General features: G+C 38.4%; 1 protein-coding gene across 1 annotated transcript in view; it reads right to left on the bottom strand.

Annotated features, from left to right (window-relative positions):
- The window catches only part of cenpp (centromere protein P), a 107,642-nt gene that overhangs the window by 54,026 nt on the left and 27,157 nt on the right, over nucleotides 1-26,459 (bottom strand). The window lies entirely within an intron of this gene.

The following is a 26,459-nucleotide window of genomic DNA, read 5'->3' as shown; positions in this document are numbered from 1 at the left end:
TGGCTTTGAGGCTCCTGTATGTTTAAATTAATTAATTAAGTCAACAAAAAAGCCTGTAAGGTGCACAAAATCATCTTTAAGTTTGATTGTTTTTGGCCATTAGCTGATTAAAGACAGATATGTCAAAAGCAGTATTTTAATGAAATGAAGTGAAATGTTTTTATGCTGTTCTATTCTGTTTAATAGAATTCATATTTTGATTCAAATACCTACTTTGCTTGGGATGTGCTGTTAACGTATCCTATGGTAATTGTTTAAACCTGTAATAACTGATTTTTTTGGCCACTTGGGGGCAGTGAAAGAAGATGTAACATTACCAAAACATTGGCATTGACAATTGCTTATTTACAAGTCCAGCAACATTAGCATTTGTTTTGGGGTGGTGTTTGTGTCCAACTCATGAATGAAAGTCCAAACTCTCCTTTTAGCTCTGGTTAACTTCATCCAGTATTTGACTATTTCTGGTAAGTGTTATATTGTCTTCACCAGCTAGTCTCTAAACTTTGTCTGCAGTTTGGTGCTGAGCAGGTAGTGTACAGTGGGTTTATCAGAGCTTGTTTGCTAAAAATAGCTGCCTGCTGCTGGAAACAAGGTTGATTGAGGGACCTGAGAATGAACCAAAACAGCAATGTTGTGGGCCGTGAGACCAAAACAATGAGCACAGATGCCAAAACACTCTGTATGAGCCGACTGGAACAACGGGATTGGTGATAATTATCTGTGATTTCATCATGACGAGCTAACCCTTTGTTATTTATATGTTATTATGTTATATTATTAATATTAATTAATCCATTGTTAATAAGGAATGTTGATTTTATTGTTCATTAATGTGGTCAAAGTCCCAATAAAATGGCATCACTACTTCCTTAACATGATGTAATTCCTGTTCAAGTAGGTCGTTGGCATAGAATAACTTAGAAAGGGATCCACCTTGTATAAAGTAATGGGATGTCAGTTTATGGAGAGAAAGGCATTGTGTTTAAACAATTTTCCAGTAAATTCAAGTGCCCATTATATTGGACCTTTATGGTGGTTGCTTCGAAATTATATTGTCGTTGAAGAGTTTATTTTGGGAGGTGCTGATCGTTGATGCTGGACACAAAAAGTTATTCGTTCTTGTCCCTCCGACAAAAACAACTCAAACACTGAAAAACGCTCACAGGAATGATGAATGTGATGAAACCAATGTTAAAACGTGACAGTCTGTGTGTATTTTCTTTGCCCTCTCAGTCTCTCTGGGAGGCCCCTGTCAAACAGCAGTCAGCTTCCTGCAGACTACCAGAAAACCAACACCTGCCAAGCTGCCTCCATCAGATCCTGGTCTACCTGAAACTGATATCTTCCAGTCCACAGAAAATTAGACGGAGCTGCATTGCAGTACCACGAGGTAGTGCTGAGGATACTTTGCTTCTCAACTGTTTTGTCTTTTTAAATGAAAGCTCAGTGTGCTGTGGGTGGGGTGGAAGGGGGGAGCTGCCGCTTTCGCTCTTTCTCCAGGAAACATATGGAACAGATCTGCCGCTTGGCCAGACCTCGTTCTGCCACGTCTCACATCACACACACAAACACACACAGACACACACACACACACACACACAGACAGAAAATGGTCCTAACTTTGGGGCTTTTACCTCTCTTCACCCTCTGCTTCTACTCCTCTGTCTTCTCTATCATATACTTTATTCTTGTCATCTCCTCTCCTGTCTTCCAGTTTCTCTTCCACTCACGACTTCTCCCTACCTCCATCCTGCACGGACGAGTCTTTCAAGTATGGTGAGGTTAATCAGACACTGATGAATGATACAAGGATGGTCTACATGTTGACAAGTTGACATGCTATGATGACACAAGGGTGACCATAAGAGGGTCACAACCACTCAACAAGATCTGTCACATTCTGGGGGTTTACAGAAACCAGCTGAGAAATGCGGTATTCCTTAGTCAGAATTTGCATGACATAGTTGGTATATCCTAATTGTAACAGTGAACCAACAATCCACAGATTATCAATTTATAGTCAGAAACTTGGTACATGCACAAGTTATACAAGGTTTTGCACACCGGTTTATAGTGGAGCACCTCACTTGAAATAAAGGGCACCTGTGTCAGATGAAATTATGTATTTATTATTTGCTTGGTGGCACCTGGAAGTTGCTTAATATCCTCTTGATTATATTCGTCATATATTTTATTAGCATATCCATTATTTTGTCATTCTGATTTTCCATACTGTAACTTTGGTCTAGTATATTATACACAAGACCCATTACATGTTTGTCCGTCCTGAGATTCCATTTTTTCTCAATAAAAAAGGGATTTTGGGGGTTTTGAGGGACTAAGGACGGAAGGTGTTGCTGCACAGATTGCAAAGCCCACTGAGGCCCATTTGTGATACTGGGGTATAAAAATAAAAATAAACTCGACAACACATTAAATGTGGAATGTGGAATTATTTGGGAAAAACAAGACCCTCTGAGTTTGACACTTCCTGCAGTTGCTTCCCTTGGCTAACTAAACGGTGAATGGGTATTAGTGGGGGTCCTCTTGCATCGGCAGCTGTGAACTCAGCTCAGTGTTGATTTCAATTCATTAACAAAATAATGCAGACAGAAACTAAACCAAAATACTTCAGGGTTGTCATAAATAGACCATCACAACCTCAACAAGTTCCTTATGTTCAGAAGCATGTCACTATCCTCTCTTGTTTCTCTCATCCCTTCTCTAGCATCTGCCCTCGAACCAGCTTGTCTTAGATAAAACCCACCAAAGGTCTTTTTGACGACTGGCAACTAATTGGGAGGAATGACAATTTGTGACCATAATCAGATTCTGCTACATTTGTCATCTAATTCTGCGCTGTTGTGATGATGCAATATCCTCACAAAGAAGCAAGTGAAAAATATCACTCAGTCTCATCTTTTTTATTTTTTCGTTGACTCGGCTCCTCCTCAAAAGATTCCTTCAGGTGAAAAGGCACTGGACAAATCTCTCTCTTTTTTTTGTGGTATAAACTGTAAATCCATGATGTGTGCTGGATTTATTGCACCTTCTTGGGAACGTGTCTACTTTAAAGGCTGTTTTACTGCCTAGGGAGATAAATCAACCATCGCTCACTGCAGACCAAATATTTGAAATCCAGATACTACAAATTCAAATCACTTTTCCAAGCTCCTATCTTCTCATCTGTCCTCCTGTCATTCAGCCTCCCATAACAACAAAATAACTGTCAACCTTTTTTCTCATCAAGATCCCCTTCGTATGTAAGCCATGCAGCGCACACAATATCAGACTATAATTACATCACAGCTTCAGGTGATTTAACTGTGGGTGGTGTGTAATCCCCAGTAGCTCAGATGGACTGCATAGAGGATCAACGTTGTAATTTTATAGCTTTTATAATTCCATTGCCTCATTTTAAACTAGACTAAAAATAACAGTGTTAAATTTACTACTGTTACCATAGTTTAGTGTTTTTTCTATCATCACACTTGTGGTTCCAAAGTTCATAATCCAATATGACTTGTCATAATTAATTTACTTGTTACTGACAGCTTCAAAATTGGATGCATTTTTGAGGCGGTTGGAGCAAAAATGAGACTCGAGTATGATGATGATGATTAGGTGTTTGATTCCCAGAGTGTCAGAAATGCTTCCACTCAAAGAAACACTGGGAGAAACGTTGGAGTTTCATGGTTTAACTATTATTTTTGACATGTTTGTCTTCAGAGGATGCAGTGAATGACCATAGTTATTCTGTGATCTTGGAAGAAGCTGGTTACAGGTCTAAAAGAGAGGCAGATGAGGTACAGAGCTAGCTCAAGTTTCCAGAGTATGAACTGGGGACTAAGTGGGTAATGGTAGAGTCATTACGCAGGAGAGGGCCACTGCTTTCAGGCACTACTCTGATTGGAGAGCCCAAAACCTCATCCATCACTTCACAACTCACTGATGAATTCAAGGCTACTGAAATATCACTCTACCTTAAAATTCTCATTAACTTTCCAGTAAGAAATATGTCAGTGTTTCTTACCTCTTGAGAGACTTACATGCAGACCAAATAAGAATTTTTAAGATCTAAATGATGTATTACCTAAATTCATTTGAGCATACAAGAAAATGGCATGAACTTGGAGTTCCTCGAGAGTCCATTATCAGGCGTCTTCTTTTCAACATCTACATGCTCCCAATAGCTCAGAATATGGAAAGCAACAAAACGTATTACTCAAATTATGCAGACGAGATACAGATTTATATAACATTATCACCAGCCTGCCATGTTCCAATACAAGCACTCAGTAGGCGTGTTGAACACATCAATGATTCGATGTGCCAAAGTCTTCTAGTTTTCACATGGACAAGTAGAGACAACTATTATAATGGTGCATTTACAGGTCTCTCCAAAAAGTTAATTAAACAGCTGCTGCTTATATCCTCACAAGACCAAGATTACATCAGTCCAGTTCTCAGATATTGGCTGTCTTCATGTGTGTCGAAGACTTGATTTCTAAATACTATTGTTGGTTTGTAAAGCACTGAAGTGTTATGAGCCACATGACATTTCTGATTTGCTGCTGAATAATGAACCATCAAGACCTCTCGGATCCTCTGAGACTGGTTTACTTTCTGTCCACATAGTCAAAACCAAGCTTGGAGAAGCAACATTCAGTTTTTACGTTCGACTTACCAAAAACAAACTCCAACTACTACTCCTCCAACTCTTAGTTCTTTTAAAACAAGGCTGTAGATTTTACTGTTTGCCACTGCCTTCAATTAAATTAAATTCTGGACAATCTTTTCATATTTGGGTTTGTCTTATTTTATTTTAGCTTTTTTATTTTAAAAAGAAAAATCATATTTATACGTGTCTTTTTATATTCTTGTTTTGTCTTGTGTTTTCTGTCTTATTGAAGCACTTCACATTGCTAGGTGGTTGGAAGGTGCTATACAAATAAACTTAGGGTAACGTGACCGCTGATGTGTCAGTACTAATCGCTCACTGCACAGAAAGACTTTGGTTGCACAACTATGATAAGTACAGCAGGTCAAAGTTGAAGGAAGAGGGTTTGTAAGCTCCAATGTCTTTAACCTTTTGTCTTCAATTTTACCCTTTACCTTTGATTTCTCCACCACATAAGGTTGTTGTCTAACTTGTTGGTTTGCTTCCATCCTATCTGATCGTCTCACTTGCCGTATTTCTTAATCTATCAATTTTCTAAGTAATGTTACTGTGTTCCCAGATCTCAGCTGTTACTGATAGAAATGATGAACAAAACCATGAAAATAAAGCCCAGGTTGTAATAAAAAGGATTTATCATTTAACATTGTCAGTAAAGACTTGGATCAATCAGAATTCATCTCAACACTAGCCATATCCATCATTCATCTAATTCAAAGGTTTCGGCTGTAGGCCTACTATGGTGTTGAATCTGCAGCTATCACATCTGTAGGGTGCCCATTAAAAACTAAGAGGCAGCATGTTCACATCACACGTATAAAACTTTCTCTTAAAAGTATGTCTACACTCAGCTAATTTTCTCTCCGCTTTAGCCTACTCGTCCACAATGAGCAAATGAATCATTAAATGCGTCAGTGTTTTAGGGCACACACAGAAAACACTTGTCTTTCGTGTAGAGAGAGAGAGACTAAGTTGATTATTTTTCCAATTAAGTTCGTGTTGTTTTCTTAGTAACAAAAACAAGGTTGAAGGATGAAGAAAATGAGATTTAGCTGTTTTCTTGTTCTGACATTTAAGTGCGAGTACAGCCTTGTCAAAACTGCATAAACAGCATTATCAAAATCATCAAGACGAGTGTGGATATTGTCATTTTGCCATTTGGGAGTTTGGTTAAGGTTTTATTTATGGAAAAATAAAATCACCGGATTATTTTGGGATATGGTCAGGATAATAAATCCCTTCTATGTTATTAGCTTTGTACAAATCGTGCGAAGTTAACAGTTACAAGTCTCCAAACATAAAAAGACAATTACTGCAAATCCTCATTAGTGTACCGAGGAAGCTTGTCCAATCAGAGCTCTTTTCAACCAGCACAACATTACATTTTTATTTTGTGCAAGACAAATCCTGGAGTGTTACTGCCAACAAACCCAAACAACTAATGAGTCGCTTAGACTGTTGTGAATATGGTGGTATATGTTTCACTTTTTTGTGTGTATGTGTGTGTGTGTGTGTGTGTGTGTTTCTGAATAATGAATGTGTGTTGAGAAAGCACTGACAGACTAGATGTCCAATTTTCTCCAACTTTTCAAGTTTTTTTTTTCTTCGCTGTGATTTTGGCATTCTGAAGTGTTTGATTCCTTTCTGAAAATGTTCGCATCCAGAGCAAAGCCAAGGCTAAATGAGGCCAGTGAAATTAAAATATTTAGAGGCGAGTACTGAAAGGCCTGTTTGTTCATGCAAGAGAATCCCAGCAGTGATGCTTTCTACAGGGAAAAGACTGACATGAAAAATGAGCAACAAGGTCGACGAGCCAATAGCTGTCTGGCCCAGGAGTGTAAAATCCTGGCCTATGATGAATGTGTGTAAGAAAGGGTGTGTGTGAGTGTGAGTGAGAGAGAGAGAAATATAGAGAGAGTTGTAAGTAGTTAAACTCACACTAAATTCAACACTATGTTCAGTTGCAAAGTCTCTACTGACACTGGAGTTTAACTAAGTCGACTGCTATCAAAGCACTGACTGATGTTTAACCTGGTGAATCATTCAGGTGGAAGTGGACAAACAACCGAATATTGACAAAAATCAATAAACTGACAGAAAACTGTTCAAAAGAAAAGAGAAAGTAATGTTTGAACTATCTAACAGGACACAACACACCCATTATTACATACTGCAACAATCATTCACTGATTGAGTTTTGGTACTATTTATCAATCAATTATCAAAATATGTATTCCTCTGTTATTTGTGATTTGGTGGTTGGCACACATGATTCTAGTTGTGTTGTGAGGAGTGCTAAATAGGACAAGTCAGTTTCTACCATTTAATGTTTCATCCCTGATCATCAGCTCTGTCCTCCTGTTTCCTGCTTCTATCACAATAAAGAAATATAGAGTCTGACTTCAAGGTCTGCAAGAGTCTTCTTTGCTAGTTCAGGCTGGATTTGATCAAGGTGCATGAATGAAAACTCACTAAACAAAAACACAAATCCTGCAACATGCTGGTCCTCAGACCAAAATAAAGGATACATTTAATGACAAAACCGAATAAAAAAATGCGTGGTATGGTTATGCTGTAGCATTAATAAAGGCACAAGGAAAGACATGAGAGCAGAAATACAGAGACAGTGAGAGAGACTTAGCCAGAATCACAGACACTGTTATTGTAGCCAGTAGCGATCTTTAAGCCAGAACTTTTGAAGAGTAGTCCAATAAAAAGAGATTTTATCCAGATGGAGTCTACGGCTGAAGAGACAGCCGTGTTCTCCTCATCACAATTAGCACAGAGGGAAACATTCAAGACCACAATGTCCTATTAAACAGACATAATTACATTAACATGGGAACTTCCCAGAATTCCCCTGTCTCCACAAACACATGAAAAACGCATTGACTTTAACCACAAACAATAATATAGATGAACTGTAACTGTAGTAGGGAGAAGATGGAGTAGCCTACTATACCACTAGATGAGCATGATTCATCACCTGAAAAAAAGACAACATACAGTTTTTAGAGGCCAATACTGTACTGCACATCAGTCTTCCTCAGGAGTGGAGAAACTGGTGTTTCCAAATACTGAATAATTTAAGGCAACTATTTTAATAATCAATTCATCATTTCAATAATTTTTCAAGGAAAAATGCACTAGTTACCACTGCCTCTCTTTGGGTTTGGGTCAGCAGCAATTCCATGGAAATTTATTTATTTTAGTAAAAATATTCAGAGTTATAAATGCTGGACTGATCAAGCTTGCATTCATTAAAGCATGAACACTTTAAAAATCAGCTCCTAGTTGCATAAGCTATCTTTACAAACTATTATTCTTAATGTATCTGAATCATAGATAGAGCCCATTACAGAATATGTATCATTATATCATTGTTGCTGAAGGAGACACATTGTGATAAACTGTAAACATTTCTATAAACAAACAAATTCATCAGTCATCTACAAAACTCTGCATATATTCAGCAAAAAAGTGTGAATGGATTATGCTAAAATGATTTGATAAGATTTCTCAAAAATAAGAATCAGGCCATTACGAAGCACTATGTGACCTTAAACCTAGTAAAACATCACAAGAAATAGTCATTTATTTTCTCGATTAATCCTTTGGTTCAGAAAACAGGTGAAATGTAACCTAATGCGCTAGATATCTTGTTCAATAGAACCATCCAAAAAGTCATCCAAGGAAACGGTTTGGGAAAAAGTAGGCGATGATTGGTTGAACCATCTGTCTATCACCATGTTGCCTTGAGAGGCGGCTGGCAAGATCACGAGAAAAGTTGAAGCCTGATGAGATCTGACATTATTTTGTGAACTCACGAATCCAGCTGCCTTACAAGGTCAGCTGAAATGTACATCACAGTATTTCAACACAAGGTTATGTCATTAAATGTCTTTTTTTGTCTGACAAATCCAAACCCTAGAATATGCAATTTGCTCTAATGTAAAACTGCAAAAAGATGCAAATTCTCACATATGAGAACCGGAAACCATCAAATGTTGCTTGGGGAAAAAAAGAGAAATAATTTTAAATAGTTGCTAATCAACTTCATTATTTGACAATTTTTTGCAGCTCTACAATGAAACTTAAAAAATTCAACAATGTAAAATATAATATAATTACGATATTATTGATATATGAGTGTGACAACCACACAATTCACTTTCAGACTTCTTTCTTGTCATCTCGAGCATAAAAACAGTTTGAATATCTTAGAAAAGTCAAAACTAGTTATTGTGAAACCAGTTCAGTAATCTGATGTAAATGGTAATTGAAGAAAATGTTTGTCTTGGATAACAAAAAATAAAATGTAATCACCCAAGAATTTATTACAATGTGATGACAGTGCCCCATAGTGACTGACCCGTAGTTGCCAGCGCTCAAAACCAGTATAACCCATTTTTTTCCAATACAAAACCCTTCTCTCACTGCTTTTCTAGGCAAAGTCTAACAGAAGGAATGTCTGGATAATAAATTCAGTAGTCATTAGAAGAAAACAACTATCCAATACCACCCAAAGCTCAACCCCAGGGCTCAAAATTAACTTTTTTTCCTCAGTGTCCCAGAACTGTCCTGGATTACTTACTGGATACTTTCAACTGTCCCAGTCTTAACCGTTGACCCAAATACGTTTTTTTCCTTTTGTAAATTAACTGCTCAAACCTTTCCTTAAGACAAATACAATAGGTTGTAAGCAATTAAATACATTTTCTTGTTAGATGACATGAAGAGAACATACAGTATGTACATTACGGTGTTCAATTTTCCATGAACACTGTTCCAAGAACCATTTATACACGCAGCCAAATGTTACATACCTCGTCCCGCTTATCAAGGATGCAACATGTACGGAAAATACTGACTCAGCTTCCCTCAGATCTAGCTTGATGGATACACCTTCTCTGAGGTAAAAATAGCACAAAGACGCAATGTAACCTGACGCTGCACATCATGACTATAAACATATACCGTACACATGCAGCGTCAATGAGTAACTAACATTATATTTCTACTTGGTACGATGTTAACTTACATCCTACACAGACGTTTTGTGGGGTGAGTGAAATTTCAGAGTCATATACTTAGCTATACAGGTTCCTGGGCTAATGTCAAAATAATACACCTACATGAATGACAAACCATGAGGAAGAGTTAGCCGTCATTTACATTTTGCTCAAAGACAGATAATATGTCACTTTATTACGTTTAAATGAAGTTTTAATATGTTTTCAGGTGATAAAGTTACCATTTTCAATCCCAATATGTGGCCAGTTTATTCTAATAATGCCTATTTCTACATTTGCTCCAATGATATTGTAATAATGAGTTTCTCTACTGTTCCAAAAATAGCCCCAGACACTGACTCTTTGCATCCAAAGTACGATTTAAAATGTCCCCAGGACCATGAGACAGTCTTACTTTTTAGTGCTACTGGAACTCTGTCAAAGACACTCCTCATATGTCCCATTATGCTTTGGTCTACACAGATCTTCAGTTAGTCCCCTGCTCTTGTCATTGAAAATGGTCAGACATAGTATAATGGGACTCATAAGTTTTAACCAAGAACACTTTGTTCACAAGCTGCTCAATTTGGGAAACTGAAGAGACACAACACCCTTCATCCTGTGTTATCTCATGTAGTGGAAGAGACTGATATTAACTAAACACCAAGGCACAGACAGAGGATAAACGGCACAGCATACCTATCTGACATTTAATGGTATGTAAATTCATCCCACACCTTCTGGTAAAGGACAGTCCATTTGTTACCACCTGTAATTACCCTATGAATTACTGTCAAATGCTGCCAAATACATAATCATATGGGAGAATTGGTAGAATTGGTGTTGAAATTAGCCCATAAAACTTCTGAAGTCATAACAGACAATGCAAATGTATGCTCAATGCTAGGGCTGGGCGATATGACCAAAATCTCATATCCTGATATTGGTCATTCATATCCTGATAATGATAGTGAATGCAGGGATGCTCATGGTTGTTTTTGATTGTTTTTTGCAAAGTGAGCAACATACTTGATAATGTCAGCTCGCACATCGTTAAAACAAAACTTAATTTATTATTATAGATGGTTATACATCTCACACACCCCTGGTCAGTACTGTCAACTGAAACTGGATCGAGTCCCCATTGTGGATACTTTGCGTACACTATTAATAAAGAATAACAAAAAGAAATGGCAGGTACCAGGTGTACTGACTCCTTAGAAAATTTAAAGGGGCAGTCCATATTTGATTTTGTTTTGTTTTTGCACTGTAAAGATAAAATTACAGTGATTTCAGTAGGTATATGATTTCAATGAGGGCAATGTTTCCAACAATACACATGTTGTGTGCAAAAAAAGCATTGAAAGATCAGTTTAGCCTGATTTTTGGGCTTCTCCTCAGTTGTTTCAAAATAGATGGGACTCTGAGGTATACTTCGTTTGCTGAGTTCCCCATCTGAGGAAACAACTGCAGTGCCAAGCATAAATTAAAAAGTGCAACACTGGCAGACCCACTCTTTTCTACAGAGAATATAATGACTGTCATCAGGGTACCTAATTCCAAAATGCAACAAAAATAAACCAATCATGCGCTACAGCTGCGCCAATACGATGTGAACCATCCATATTAGGGCTGTCATAGTACTCAGTATAAGTTCCCACAACATTTCAGTCATATTTATACAAGAATAAAAAACATTTTCCACTGTGGAGTTGAAATTACGGTAATACAATTTTAACACCAATTATTGATTCACTGATATACATTTTTTAAAATTGTTTTATTAAAGAGCCAACTGTTTGATGTCACATCTTATTATTTCACATGGGTAAGTAAAAACCTCTTATCATCAATGCACCATGTTTGGCGTACATGCAAGAGAAAAATGTAAAATCATTCATCGTTACTGAGATCTTAGCAACATTAAACCCTTTAACTACATATTATTCCATTAACTCAGGTTCATTTTTAGCTGCCTCGGGTCCAACAATAATATGTGGTACCTGGAAACAGATGTTGACTCAGAGCTCCCCCTGTTTTTATCTCTCTCAACAGGATCCAAGTCCCACGAAGTGCCTCCTAACTGTAAGTAAACCACATATTGTATCTTGTGACTGATAAAGACATTAAATGCTCACCTGATGACCTACAGACAAATGAATCACTGTCTGAAAACCTTAAACACCAGGGGGGTCACTAGAATAACCAATGGCTTGATTATGAATTACTGATATTTAAAATTTAAACTGATTCAAAGTCAGCATGAATCACTGTCGAGCCAAAGCCAAACTGTCCCTGTCTGGGAGAGGGAAAATGCCAGGAATGCTGGGATAACAAATCCAGTAGTCATCAGAGAACAGAGAACAACTATCCAACACCACCACACACTGGAACCCAGTCAGCCAGTAATATTCTCCATATGTCTCATACTGGTTTAGTCCAAACCGTCATGTCTCAGTTGACAGTTTAATCAGAGCCGGTCTATTGTCCAGTACCAACAGACAGAGACCATTGTCAAGACACCAACACTGCCGACATAATGCAGTACCAAGACAAAGAAATAACAATCTGATAAAAAGGAACACATTTTATATGCCATTATCTTACATGACAACATCTTTACATTAACAGGTAAAAATGTTGTCTTGTGCATTTTTGCTGTAATACAAATCTGTGCCAGTTACCATTGTGGCACTTCCACCATGTCCATATTTCATAAAATGAGCCTTACAGTAGTAACAACATATCAGCAAAAAATCAAAGTGAACATGATGACCATTTCTGCCAACCCAAATTACAGTGCACAAGTTTATACCTGGTGCAGTGAGTTTTTTTTAATGCACATTGTTGTTAACTGCTGAATGTTGTGGATTGTTTGAATGATGTTGATGTGGTGCCTTGCACTTATCTTGTACTGCCAAAGTCTGTATGTTTCCTTGCTTTATGTTGGCTGTCTTTGTGTGAAGGTGACATTCAATTTCCCCTCTAAGGGATGAATAAAGTTACCTCTTATCTTATCGTATCTTATCTTAAGTGGCCAAAGCCGGAGTGGGATCCAAATAGGTGAGACAACAGCTTGAGGGGCTAGAGGGGGTCCATACGGTATCCTCTACCCAGCCCGCCTCCGAATCATTCATAACAACCAGTAGCTGAGGAAGCCCAGACTTACATCACATACACACAAAAAAAATCTACACATATGGCTACTCCCAAAAAGTGACTGCTACACTATATATAATATGGAGCGCTGTGATTGATTCAGCGCCTTCAAAGTGCCAATACATAGACTGTCAGATTGAGTACTCTTCTCAGACAATTCATAGTTCTATCTCGAAATGGCATTTACAGTTCCACCATTAGAAATGTTTCCAGAGTTGTTCCTCGTGCCAGTTCTGTTGCTATAATTGCTTCCATGGTTCTTCCTATCATTATTATTACTATTACTTTTTATTAGTGTGTGTGCGTATGTGTATGTTCTTTCCTGTTTTTCTATCCTTATTAGGACATCAACCAGTAAAAGCGCCTTCCATATTAGGACCAGGGGACAAGTTAGGACCACATCATGGTCCTAATAAGGAGGACGACTGCAACAGATAGATAATGGCATTTTCACATGCCTGGTGATGAAATCTAGAAAAATTGGTAGGGATCTAACAAGAAGGTATTTTTACTGATATGCGTGCATGGTGAAGATGTTGCTACAAGGCACGCAAAGCAAGAAAAGAAAACAAATGGGAGCAGAGGAGAAAGGAGGGCTGTGGTACATAAATCTTAAATTGCTAGGGAAAAAATAATCAGATACTATTTACTACATGATCAAACAAGGAACTTGCTGAAAGCTGACCTTATCAAAGTCTTTTAACAGGCAGGCTGCCTGTTCCATTATCAGCAAGTCCAGGTATTGCTCCAGTCACGAATCTTTTAGTCTTTTAGTGGATAGGCAACCGGAAATGTAGAGTCCGCCAACAGTAACACCAACACTATTGACTGCAGCAGGCATTGTATAAGACATACAGGGAAATGAACATTCAAAAAGGGGAAATCATTTCCAACCAGAATGTTTTAACAGCTGGAACCTCAATTGCCACAATTGGACCAGCATAAATCTTGGTGTTTGTCGTCCATCTTGGATAATCTAATGTGTAATGAAAGCTCTATTCAAAATCTTACAATTTATAATCCTAAATCTCACACATCTAGAAGAGCTCAAAGTCGAGCTCCAAATTGAGCTCCGCGGAGAATTAGTCAAGGATATTTTAAGGTCATGCTCCCAAGCCCGCTAAATAGAGGAATATGCATTAGGGGCAGTCTTAGACATTAAGCTATAAATATTTGAGACAACATCTCTTGAAAAGGTTGCCTTCTTATAGTTGATCCCACTCCGAGCATGAGGCAGACACAAATCCCACTTTACATTTCCTATTTATCATGGACAATAGTTGTGCATATGTACGAAACGAAGGATCCAAAAGGCCTGATGTTGAAATATTAATATTTTATCGTTAAAAATCTGTCCAGTTGTTGTAATGCCATACCTCTGCCATGTTTTATTACTTAAAGTGCATCCTCCAGCTGAAAGGATGGGGTTACACCAGATGGGACAGGATGGAAGAGAAAGCCCCTCGATATTAAATCTCCTATGCAGCTGCTTCACAATAGAGCATGAAAACCTAATAACAGTGTTATCCAAAAGAGGTGGTGGTCTTGGACAATACCACAATGATGCCAAGGATATGTTCTTATTGCCAAATATAATGGTCTTCTCCAGCCATTCCCAGCTGCCTACGAGAGAGTTGGGTTTATAGGTCCAAGTCAATGGATACTTTGCGCCCAAGGAAATTTAAGAGGAACAGATGCAGTGATCTAAGTAAGCCTTGGTAAATCATTAATTTTCTATATTTTGTGCTCTACCCCATAGAGACAATGGTAAGGCTATCCATTTGTTGATGTCATCCTTGATGGACTGAAGGATGCCAGGACCATTAAGGCTGAAGATTTTATTAATAGGAAATATGATGATGATTCCCAAATACTAGTCGAACTGCATCACTCTTGTTCCAACTGATTCAGACACACTGCCAAATGAATTAACCCAATTAAGAGTTGTGGGTATCCAGGATGCTGGCTTGCTTAACGTGACCAAATTATCATCAGCATATGTATTCAATTTAAAACTGTGACCATGGGTGTTCACACTGTTTATGCGACTACTAGAGCAGACTACACATGCTAATGGTCGAGGGTAACCATGGGGCTGACCAGACATTTTCCGTGAATATATGCTACAACTCTTCATGACCCAAGCAACGTTCTTCTTCTTTATTGCCACCCAATTTAAGTGAAAGGGGTTAGCCCCAAAGCTAGCAACAACTTCAGCTCAGACACACTTAAGGTGGACTTCCTTAAGGTGGACTAGCTATTCTCATTTTGTGACAATCTCAGCCACTCCTCTACTGGAATTGTCTGTCTGTTTTCTATTTGCTTTAATCTATGAGCTAGCATCCTCCCTGACTTGCCTCCAGTTTCACAATACAATCTACACAAACAGAAACATGTCTACTCATGTATAAGCCTCTGCATGTCCGCCGTAGTGGTGAGGTGTAAGTTCCTCAGATCTAAATTGAACGGATCCAGCATGTGCTGCTCTCTTTAATCTCTTGACCTAATATTTAATTAGGATTTTACCTCACCATACTTTCTTTTCACTACTGAGGAAAAGCTGATAAACCAGCACCTACTGGCAGTCATGAAGGCCTCCCAGACTGTGGCCACACATGATACAGTATTTAATTTAACACATAAATTTCCAATATTTGATTTATTATGCAGTCGATAAATTTTTCATTATTGGCCCAAGGGAAAAATGTGACAGAAACTACAGCGTGGACCCTTATAACAATGCAATTCATCTTGATTTCAGGAACACTTTGTACCAAGTTTGAAGACATTATAATGTAATCTATCCTACAGTAAGAGTTGTGTGCCCCTGAATAAAAAGAATACTCTTGAGCATCTGGGTTGACTAAGTGCCACACATCTGTTACAGCAAGCTGAGATTGGAACTCCCTCATGGCTACGGATATCTGTTTGTCTGAGGGGAAGGAGGACTAGATCGATCCAATGCGGCACAGTAAGGAAAAGAACTTAAATTGTAGCCGGAGCATACAAGTGTCAGCTAATTATGTATGGATCTTAAGAAGTGCACCCCCCCCGACTCCTGTAATTGCAGGTGTGTGTAGAATTTAGAAGTTTGCCCCCTCTGATCAAGTTATGTAACTTATTTATGTTTTGGTTATGTAACTTTTTAATTTTTTACCTTCATTTACCATGGATAGGTTAGCTGAGCATGGATACTCTTTTTCAGTGACGCCCTGCTTCACACTCATACACAGTCTCACTGGAAGCTGCCACCACAGTCTTATACTGTTGGCCACTGAGCAGTTTCTCTGGAGCAGTTAGTGGTTAAGTCACTTGCTTAAGGGCACTTCAACAGTGGATGCTGAGGGCCCCAGCCCAGATCTTTCCTGCCAGCCTGGGGCATATAATTGAACTGGCAACCTTCAGGTCAGTTCACCTTTAGGGAACCACTCTCCCACAGCTACCACTACTGTTACAATGGCTACCATTATTACCATTACAGAAAGAGAACCAAGACAGTAGTTGTTGATAGGTTGCTTTGTACATGTGACAGGCTGAAGCAAATGGGAGTATGCAAGGTTGATAGTACACTGTTGTATTCACTTAACATGGAGTGGTTAGTTTCTAGGGTGCTTTTGCATTCACTTTTTCCTCTGCTCTAGCATCGAGTACAAGGGTGTACTTGAAAGTCAGTAATTTGGTCACCAGGGGACTCACTTAAGGGATGACAGCCTTTACGTTAGGACAACATGTAGCCATACACTCATCTCATCTCAGCTCAACCCAACCCATTTACTTTAGTCAAAGCCTCCTTGAGACTGAATGGCAGCTGAACCAGAGTCCAGTTGTTGGTCTGCGTTCACACCAACCCAAACGAACCTCAACAAGGGAAGAAAATGTACCAGAGTTGGATTCAACCAGGCTAAACAAGACTGGTGCGAATGCGACCGAAATCTTCATGATGAATTAAGAAACACTCTTTATGCTACATGAAAAGACATATTTCAAGTTCAGGGGTGTAATTAATTTAGAAAGTATGGTCCTAAAAGGTAAGCATTTTTAGGGGGTCCTAGGAATGTATCAAACACAAGAATGTGTGTGTGTAATGTGCACTGTGCTTGTAAGTGTGTGGCTATACATGTGTCCTTTTTTGTTTGTCTTGTTTTTTGTTTTCTATCTATAAATAAAGGTGTAAAAATTACAAGAAAAGGTGTGGGAGCACATTTACCCTTACTTTAACACCCCAGGGGATCTGGGTAAACACTTCCTGAGATTTGTGGAGTTTGATAAATGGTATTTACGTGCATTTATCCTATAATCCACAAAGTTCGATGACTAATCAGAGTTTGCTCTGACTGTGCAAGTACATTAGGTAATTCTTCTCATCGCAAAGGAAAACACTGAGTCTTTGGGATTCAATATCTGCCCCTAGTTGCAAGGTCGTTTAGGTCTATCAAATTATTCTTTCTGTACCTGCTATTAACAGCATCAGTAGTACAGACCTGGCTATCCATCACACCCCCGGTGGAGCCTACTTGAACCTCCCTGAGGGCTGAGGTGTTTTGTTGGAGTAGAGAGCTGATAGTAAACATCATGCTGGGATAAGAGCTTCCAGGCTTAGAGAACCATGAAAGGCTCTTTACAGTCAACAGTCAGCACCTACACCAAGAAAGCAGACCCTGAGATGTCCACAACATGACATGAACCAAAGATCTCGTATAATTCCACACAGCTGAATTCAATGCCTCTTGATGAAGTCTGAGGCAAATTAACCAAGAACAAACCAGTGAAGAAAAGAACTCCATCTCTACCCTGAGACTGCAAGGCCTTCACTTGGCCTGGACAGAGTAAAAAAAAAGAAGTCGAATATCCCCAAAGGCAAGTGAATATTTTGGACTAAGTATGTAATAAAAACTATAAAAACAAAATAGGAAAGAGTACACATTCAACTCAGCATGTGGACTTCAAACAAGGACAACATTCTGGCATGGTATCACTGTCATATCAAACTTATTGGGAGGTAATTGAAAGCATGCTCCAATACAGGCCTGACATCAATTCCTGCACCTACACTAGTTTCAGCCTAACAGCAAATTTATCAGTTGTTGTACAGAGAATAACTTGACAGACCCGTATGTGCAACAGCAAACTTAAATCCTGGTCTTCCTCTCTATGCATCTCCAACATCTGCTCTGCATTTGGCTCAGACAACAGAAACCATACATAGACAGTAGGCATACTGCAGTTTCAGCAGCAGCTCTACACAATACTCTCCACATTGTTACAATACACAAGTCAGCAAAAAAGAGCTACAAAATTATGTGCTCTGTTTTGCTTTACAGGTATATCAGAACACAAAAACTGCATATATAGTTAGAATTTCCCTGTTTTTAAAATGGTTATATTATAGTAATATTTATAATTTTAGATGGGAATGGGTCTTTAGTTACACCTTCTAAACCAGAGCTGGTGACTTACAGGAAATGAAAGCTAATCACTTTAATGAGGGATGATAATGTCTTAAATACTAACTTGAATATATACATTTTCCCTTAAGAGAAAAATTCCTGACAAAAAAACAAAACAAAACAAAAATACTCAGCATAATAAAGATACAATGTGGAAAATGACTTTCAAATGTGCAGAAAAACAATACCTTTCACTTTAACCCTTAACTAAAAAAAAAAAAAGAAAAGAAAAAAAGTAGAAATTAAAACCTAACCTACCCAAAGTGCTGCTCTCCTTGAGGAGGCTGCAGTTGTTCTGTTTTAACAATCAGATCATCCTCAGATCCTCTGGGGCTGAATTCCAAAGCTGAATGCCAGTATTTGAACCAAGGCTTAGCATAAGGAAAACGATTCAGTAAATAGGAAGACAGAATACTTCTTGTGTACAGGGGTTTATTTCTAAAAGATGACAGGAAAAGAGCCCTACAGTAATACAGATCCAAGAAGTACTCTCAAGTACTTTAATGTTGTGAAACAGGGAACGCTGTTGGAATAACTTGTGCAAATTTAGTTGTGGAGCAATTCAGGGAATGATTTTTAAGTAATGTCTATGAAAATGAGTGAATTTGAAACGATTTTCAACACTGTCCCAGCAAACACTTTATGGCCAAGGTACACCAAACATGGACACAGTGCGACACTTAATCCGTTATAATCAACTGAAGCTGTTACACTGACCATGGAAGCTGTGTGCACCTGTGTGGGTATCACACCGCTCACCTCTATTTTTGCGCAACAGATCTATTTTTTTTCCTCTACGTGCGGCCATGCAACCATCCAATGGGGAAAAAAAACACAGAATGGTGTAAAAAAAAAACAATGACAATCTCGAGGTGTGCGTTATATATCATCGTTATGATGATACTTTAATTGTTTAATGATGCACAAGCTGACATTATCCAGTATGTCCCTCACTTTGTAGCATGTGGTTACTTGTCTGTTTTTGACTCTTTTTTTAACAAAGACCCTCCTACGAAACACATCATGTCCGTACCTGATGTATTTCGGTCGTAACATGGCATAAACATACAGATTATGTCTGGCTTCTGGAGGTCATATAAACATCCAGGTTTCATATCTGTACATTCAACAAGAGCTATTCTAATAGACTCATGCTAATTGTCAGTTTATGTATATCACTTTCTCCGTTTCAGCATTTTATTCTTACAAAGGCACTACATTTCAAATACAGCTGTATCACATCAGTTATGGTATTTTCTTTTTTAATACTAAACAAAAATGTCCCCAGCAGGACTCAAACTCTAGATGTTGTGATTACATGGTTAGAACCTTAAACCCTATGGTTGCCATGGCCCCCCTGTTTCCTCTCTATGCTTCCTTCTAAATGTATTTGGTAGTAGTAAATAAACATAATTTATAAGACAGGATTGAAGTTGAATATTCAGTCTGCTCTTAACTCAAATTTGGTCTCCACCAATTCCTAAGAAAAACATCTGGCTTTTTATCTGCTAAATGTTCCATTTTCCTCACCAGCTAGTCTCTAACTGTGTCTGTCTGCCATTTGGTGCTGGGCAGCTAGTGAGCAGTGGGTTTATCATAGCGTGTTTGTTGAAAACAGCTGCCTGCTGCTGCTGCTGGAAAAAAGGTTGATGAGAGCGCTGAGACAAAACCATACAGTAAATGTCACACAAAACAAAAATTATAAGCTGTAAGATACTAAAAAGCTCCATGGAGGTGCAGAGTCAGGTGATCATTTTCAGCTGATCAGTTTCACATGGAGCCTAATAAGGGAATTGAAGCTAGTAGTTTTGTGTCATCCATTTAATTTGAAAAACGTGCAACACTTATTACATAACGAGTCACTGAGCTAAAATGAAAAACCTCGCAGTTAGGTCTGCAGCTGCTGGCTACAACCCAGAGTTGGCGGATGGCTATGTCATGACCAAAACACACAGCTCTCAGCGGTGGGTTAATACATCATGTCAGTTGTCAGCCAGACCCATGCAGACCAAGACTGTTTAATGCCGAGCCAGGTGGTCTGCTGTGTCGAAAGCTCCTCCGCAGTCAAATGGGCGTCTGTGTGTGGAGTAAATTCACTTACGTATGTTGTTTTGTCTAGGCTGGCGTCAGTCTGCCGTTACATATTGCTCACTTACACCTGTCACCCTAAAATTCAGCTCACTGTCACGTGGACCACAGGTGTCAAAAGTAGTTAACCAGAAAAATTTACCACTAAGAAGATTGTGTTTATATGAGAGAAAAGTGGTGAGCTTGGGGCAGGCAACCTCAAGAATACACTCTGAAACAAGCTAACAGGTTTACCAGTTTTGCTGAGGAAAGAAAGCATCTTACTACTCAAACCTACTCCTGTAGCAGAAATAAGCATTTTTATGGTCTGTTTTTTTGTATGGAGTTATCATTGTCTGGACCAGGACAGACATGTTGCACAGACTAGTCTCCTTATGAAGTTGTGATTTGGACTGTAAGACAGAAACAGTAATTACACATCACACACAAGCTGCTGCCTAATCTGCTCTTGCAGTAAATATAAGTCATTGTTTCTTTCTAATGCAAATCAGACAATTGATTTTATACATTATTATTATACATTACACTAAATCCTGTATAGTCGGCATTGTGATTCCCACTAGAGAAGGCTAGAGTGCATATATAAGACAATGCACCCCACTCCCATTCACTGCTACTATCCTCAGAAAAATGTAAAAGAATCACGTAACAACCCTTTTCCTTTGCCATGGCCTTGTGTAATCAGCTATGCTGTTCAAAGGCTGATTAGGTGTTTTTGAAAGTTAGTGGCACTTACAGTAGTGGTGGTACATGCAAAGAAACAAAATGAGTCCACAAAGACAGTTAAGAAAAAAAAGACTGCAAGCTAGCAAACAAAAGGATTCAGAATATTTGGGGAATAAAATATGCAAATGTTTTATGGGTATGGAAATGCATTCAACATGTTTGTTATATCTTAAAGATACACATGCTTTGGTGAGTAATACTGAGGGTAAACAATTTGTTTTAGGGTGTGGACAACGTTTTGTTGACCATTTGTATTTAGGATAGTGCTACAGCGATTACTTGATTACTTGATTACTTGATTAAACGATCAACAGAATATTAATCCGCAGCTATTCTGATAATGGACTCATTTTCAAACAATCTCTTGTTTAAGGTTCGCAAATGTGAGAATTTCGTAACATTGTAATAAATTGAACATTTGTAGTTTTAAATTGCTGGTTGGAAAAACAGGAAATGTCAATAAATAATTGACATGAAAATTATTGTTATTTGCAGCCTTAATTTCTGATTTGAGCATGTCAAATGATTGAGCCAAGTTCAATGAAGTCTATCCCAGTCTGGACCAGTTGTCAAGAGTATCTGATGAAGTTCTCTTTTTTCCAGCTTTTCTACAGTTTATAGTTCTTGCTTTTGTCTCTCCTTCACCATCTCATCCAAATGTAGTAATATCTTCCATTTCTTTGCTTTTTCTCATCAAATTGCAGCGTAATGAGCGTGACAAATTGTCTTCAATACATGTCCATTTCTATTTTGGCTCAGAGGCACGACAATTTGCATTCTCACAGGATTTCTAAAGTTGAGAAAAAATGCAACTCTAACCAAAACCAACTTTGTCCGGTATGCTCTCATCTGCATTTGTGGATTTCAATCATCAACACTGAGACATGGATTTTTGCCCATGCGTGACAACAAACCTGTACTGTATTTCCCATTCTTTGCAGAAACCTTTCTTAGCTTTGATGTCACTGTCTTCTGTTCACATATTAAACTTTATCTTTTCTTGTCACATTTTTTTTCATTCTTGTTGATTTAGACTGACTGATTTGGAGATCTCTTTGCCTAGGCCACACACTTTGAATTGATTCAACTGGAATAATGGAATAGGAATAATGTGTGTTTAGTGTGTTGTTGTGGGTGGCTTTCACCAATGACTTACTTTATTGTGCCGTGGAATACCGGTGAAACCACCCTGACAACCAAAACTCTGGTACAGAAAATTAGTGACAGTAAAAACATTCTCCAGTCGCTGGCCCTCTTCCCAGAGTCATAAAAGTTTAAAGGTGTTCATAATTGCTAACACACCTGTAACAGTCCGGGCTCATGTTCCTTGGATGTTTATATCTGGGCCCCCTTCTTTTTCCTCTCCTCTTGAAGGCTGAAATAGTCACATGTTTTCTATTTAACTGTTTTGCTGTTAAACTTCAGTCTTTGCTCTTTTGCTCTGCTTGTTTATAGTGAAGTACTGTCTCTTGTTGGGTTCCCCTCCTCATTTCACTGTGTCGAGAGACAACAAAAAGACAGCACATTGTTCTTAGTAACAGCTCTGTGGAAGCCCAGCATCTCTCTGATTTGACAACCAAGGTTGAAATCAACCCAAGAACAGCCGGACTTCAACAGCTGTTTAATACACTGAGTGAACAGAGTCCCTTCATTTTTATTACTGGGAATCTGTTGGCGTCTCTGCTTTGGAAAGTTTTTCCCTACATTTTTTTTTTTTGCCATTTTCCAATAATTCTGTTTTTGATTCCCTTTTGGCATTTTTTGTGTTTATCATATTAGCTGTTATTTATTCATGTGTCATTGCCTTACAGCACTTCATAATTCTTTTTTAAAAGCAAGGGCATATAGGTCTGATACCTATTGAACCACAGAGATGCACTGATAACAGAGGTGAACAGTTGAGATAAGACTCGTCCAGGACATTCTCACAATATCTTTCAGGGATCATTGTTCTGATTAGAGTTCATTCAGACCACTAAGAACCTATTCACCTTTTTATATCATCCTTGATAGCATTTTAATTCTGTTCTATTCTTCAAAAACCAATTCAGATTGGACATATTATATTTTACCTGACAATTTATTGGGTGCCAAACTAGTATTTTCACTCGGGACACCAACTCACTCCAAACTGAAGGTCATAGTCACGAGCTTTGTGAAATTGTTCAAGTAATTGGGGTAAGTTGGACTGTGAGATCAACATGTGGATTAATGCAGATTTAGCAGTAATGTTAACGTTGTACTGGACTGTCATGGTAAAGAGGGAACTGAAGCTGAAGCTAAAGGTGAAGCTCTCAAATTACCAGTCAATCTACATTGTGATCAGTATCTGCAGTCAAGAGCGTCAGGAAGCTTGGAGAAGAACAGCTATTCCTTCACACTGATAGGAGTCAACTGAGGTGGGGATCTGGTAAGGATGTCGCTTTCTGGAGTTTTTCTGGAGATGTCCAAATGGGAGGAGACCCACAATATTTAATATATTTCATCTGGTTTAGGAACAAAACAGAATGCCCCACAAAAAGCTGGAGGACCTTAGTTAGCCTGCTGCTATAGTTAATGGGATAATAGGCAAAAAATGCAGAGATAGATTATTTTCATGATTATTTACCCTCATGGTCATTTGTGTGAAATTGTTCTCATGAAAATGCAGCCAGTGGGCCTTAAACGACTAAGGCTGAACCAACTAGAGGTTGCTCAACTATTGAATGAGCATTTTGACTTTTTCCTCCAGAAAATACACCATATCCTGCCAGATCATGGACACGGTTTTTTCTGTCTTTCTTTCAAGCATTGATGATGATGCATACCTATTTTTTTCACAGGTGTTGGCCAAAACTATAAAGGCTTCGGTAGGAGATTTTCAAGGGGCCCCCATTGTAAATTAGGAGGTCCAAGACCCCCCAGGACCCCTGTGTTTTGCACACTGCCCAAGACTATTAGACCTAAATGTGGCTAATAGTGATGCAGGTGAGAAATCTCAAGACAGATAAGGTCCTTCTGAGCGTGGTTTGGTAGAAGACTGTAGTTTTTCCTGTGACGGCAATGTGCATACTTCAATCAACTCCAATACAAAGGATAATTGAAGCCAGTTTGACTGTTAGGTTTAACAAGATTGTTATGAACAAAACCAGCATCTCCAAGGAAAACAACCATATTTTTAACAAGACTACAATTGATTAGTTTATTCCATGCCATTAATGATCAGTCTGAAAAGGTGCAATTCATTCAACTGATTAAAGAAGTGATGGTGGTAAAATCCATCTCTCTTATGACGCCACTATTTCACAACTAATCACCCATTCCACGGATCAAAATTCATACCGACTGTACTGTACAAACCTTGACACTGTTGGCGCATCACTCTACCTGTGAAGTTATACTTTATAAAACAATGAAATTAATCAGACGGCAATCAGACGGCTGAACAGAAAATCAGAGTTAAAATGTTCAAAGATGAGAAGCATCTGAACGTTAGAACAACATTCTCATTCAAGTCAACTCAATATCGGGAAGGAAGCAATAAGGAAACCAAATGCTACTGCTGCAGGGACTGTCCTGGCTCCAATCTCACAAACAGAGTTGTCACAGACTTTGGCTGTGCTTCTGACAACACAATTTTATTCAAACAGGACACACATTTAAAACTAAGCTCTTTGTACAGTGAAAGATATGTGAACCACAAGAACTTACTTCTTTAAAGGGACCCTAAAACCTCTTCCTAGGCCATCAAAACTCAAAATGTAAAGTACCCAGGAACCTTCGATAAACCATTAACACTGTATTGTCTAACACGTTACTTCCCTGTCGATCACCAAGACTTTGGTGAAGAACTGCCTAAAAGACTCCTAAAATTACCTAAAAGAAAACTACATCTGCACCTGTGGCCTTCACAATCTTAACGACAAATATCAAAGAACCTCCTTGACCCACATTTATGGTGATATAAAAAATGTATTATAAAACGGGTAGTTAAAATCTCTCAATCTGATTGAGTGTATAGTAGGTGTAAACTACAGCTATGATATTTCATGTCCTTTTATAGTTCTACTTTTAATTATCACTACACAGCTACCATTACAATGTTGCCCACAATCTGTAATCAAGTGGGGATGACGCAGAGGTACACCGGCCACTGTTTTCACAGTACCATAGTGCAAGAGCTTTCGAATGCGGCCCTTGAAGAGATAATGTCCATAAGCATGAACAAACATGAGAGCTCTCTCCAGAACTATTGGCGACCAAAGCTTGGTGTCCACAGAAGGTAGAGCAGTATCCTCACCTCACCAAGCAAGGCATCACTAAAACAGTAAGCTTAATGCTATTCCAAACACTTCGCATTGTGACCCCAGTGATATTGAACAGTTTTTCCATGGGTGTAAATTTAATGGAAATATTAAAAGTAATGTGAACAAACCGGTTAGATAGCTGTTTAGCATGAACATTAGTTAAGCAGTAGTTCCCGCAGGCAGCCAGGAAGTACTTTCTTGTAAATGACTCTTGTAATGCAATTGTGTGCAATTTAATGCAATGCAATTTAATAAAAGTGTTTTCATTTGATTGTGTCTATAATTTCTATATTGTAATATTTGGTAATTGTGTTAATATCTCAATTCTGGTGGTGGTATATTTTAATCAATCACATCAAAGCAGGTTGAGATATTGCTTAAATAATGCATGAAGACCAAGCAAAAAATACACTCAACCAATTTACCACGTCTTAAACTAAATGTCTCACTTCATAAGTTCTAAATATAAAGTTGTAAATATTTCAGACAGTATTAGACCTTGAAATGAAAATGTCTTTATGATGATTCATTGGAACCATGAAAATTACAACATTTAGATCAAACTTGTCTTGTACGAGGCAGTTTCCGCACTTCAGGGTTGTCTGTATGAATATACAGTTAAGGTCCAATTGTTCTGCCTTCATAATAGCTGAGAACACATTTTTCCAATACACAGGTCATTGGTTGATCATTAAAAGGGATATTTTAAATGGGCAGCTTGAGAGACTCTTAAATAGTGACAAACCTCGCCCCTTCGATCCATCCCTCAAGCTAAATGTAAAGAAAGTAGCCACTGAGTGAAATCAACCGTAACCTATAACATCAGAGGGACCATCCAGAAAGCACATCACATTCAACTACTGGTCACCCTAAAGTAATCACATCAATTGCAACCTATAATCAATGTCTGTCTAGCTGCTGCTGAATGTGTTTTCTGACCAACTGCTACAAGAAGAACAGAGCCAGTGAAGTTAGAAAAACACTCATCCAGACTAATGAAAGATAGGTTGGTTATTACCAGTCATTACTGAGTGGTTGGGCAGAGACCACAGACATTCCTCCT

The sequence above is a fragment of the Scomber japonicus genome, chromosome 3 (genome assembly GCF_027409825.1).
Source record: "Scomber japonicus isolate fScoJap1 chromosome 3, fScoJap1.pri, whole genome shotgun sequence".
NCBI lineage: Eukaryota > Metazoa > Chordata > Actinopteri > Scombriformes > Scombridae > Scomber > Scomber japonicus.
Note: the sequence above shows the minus strand (reverse complement) of the source record. Positions and strands in the feature narration are given on the sequence as shown.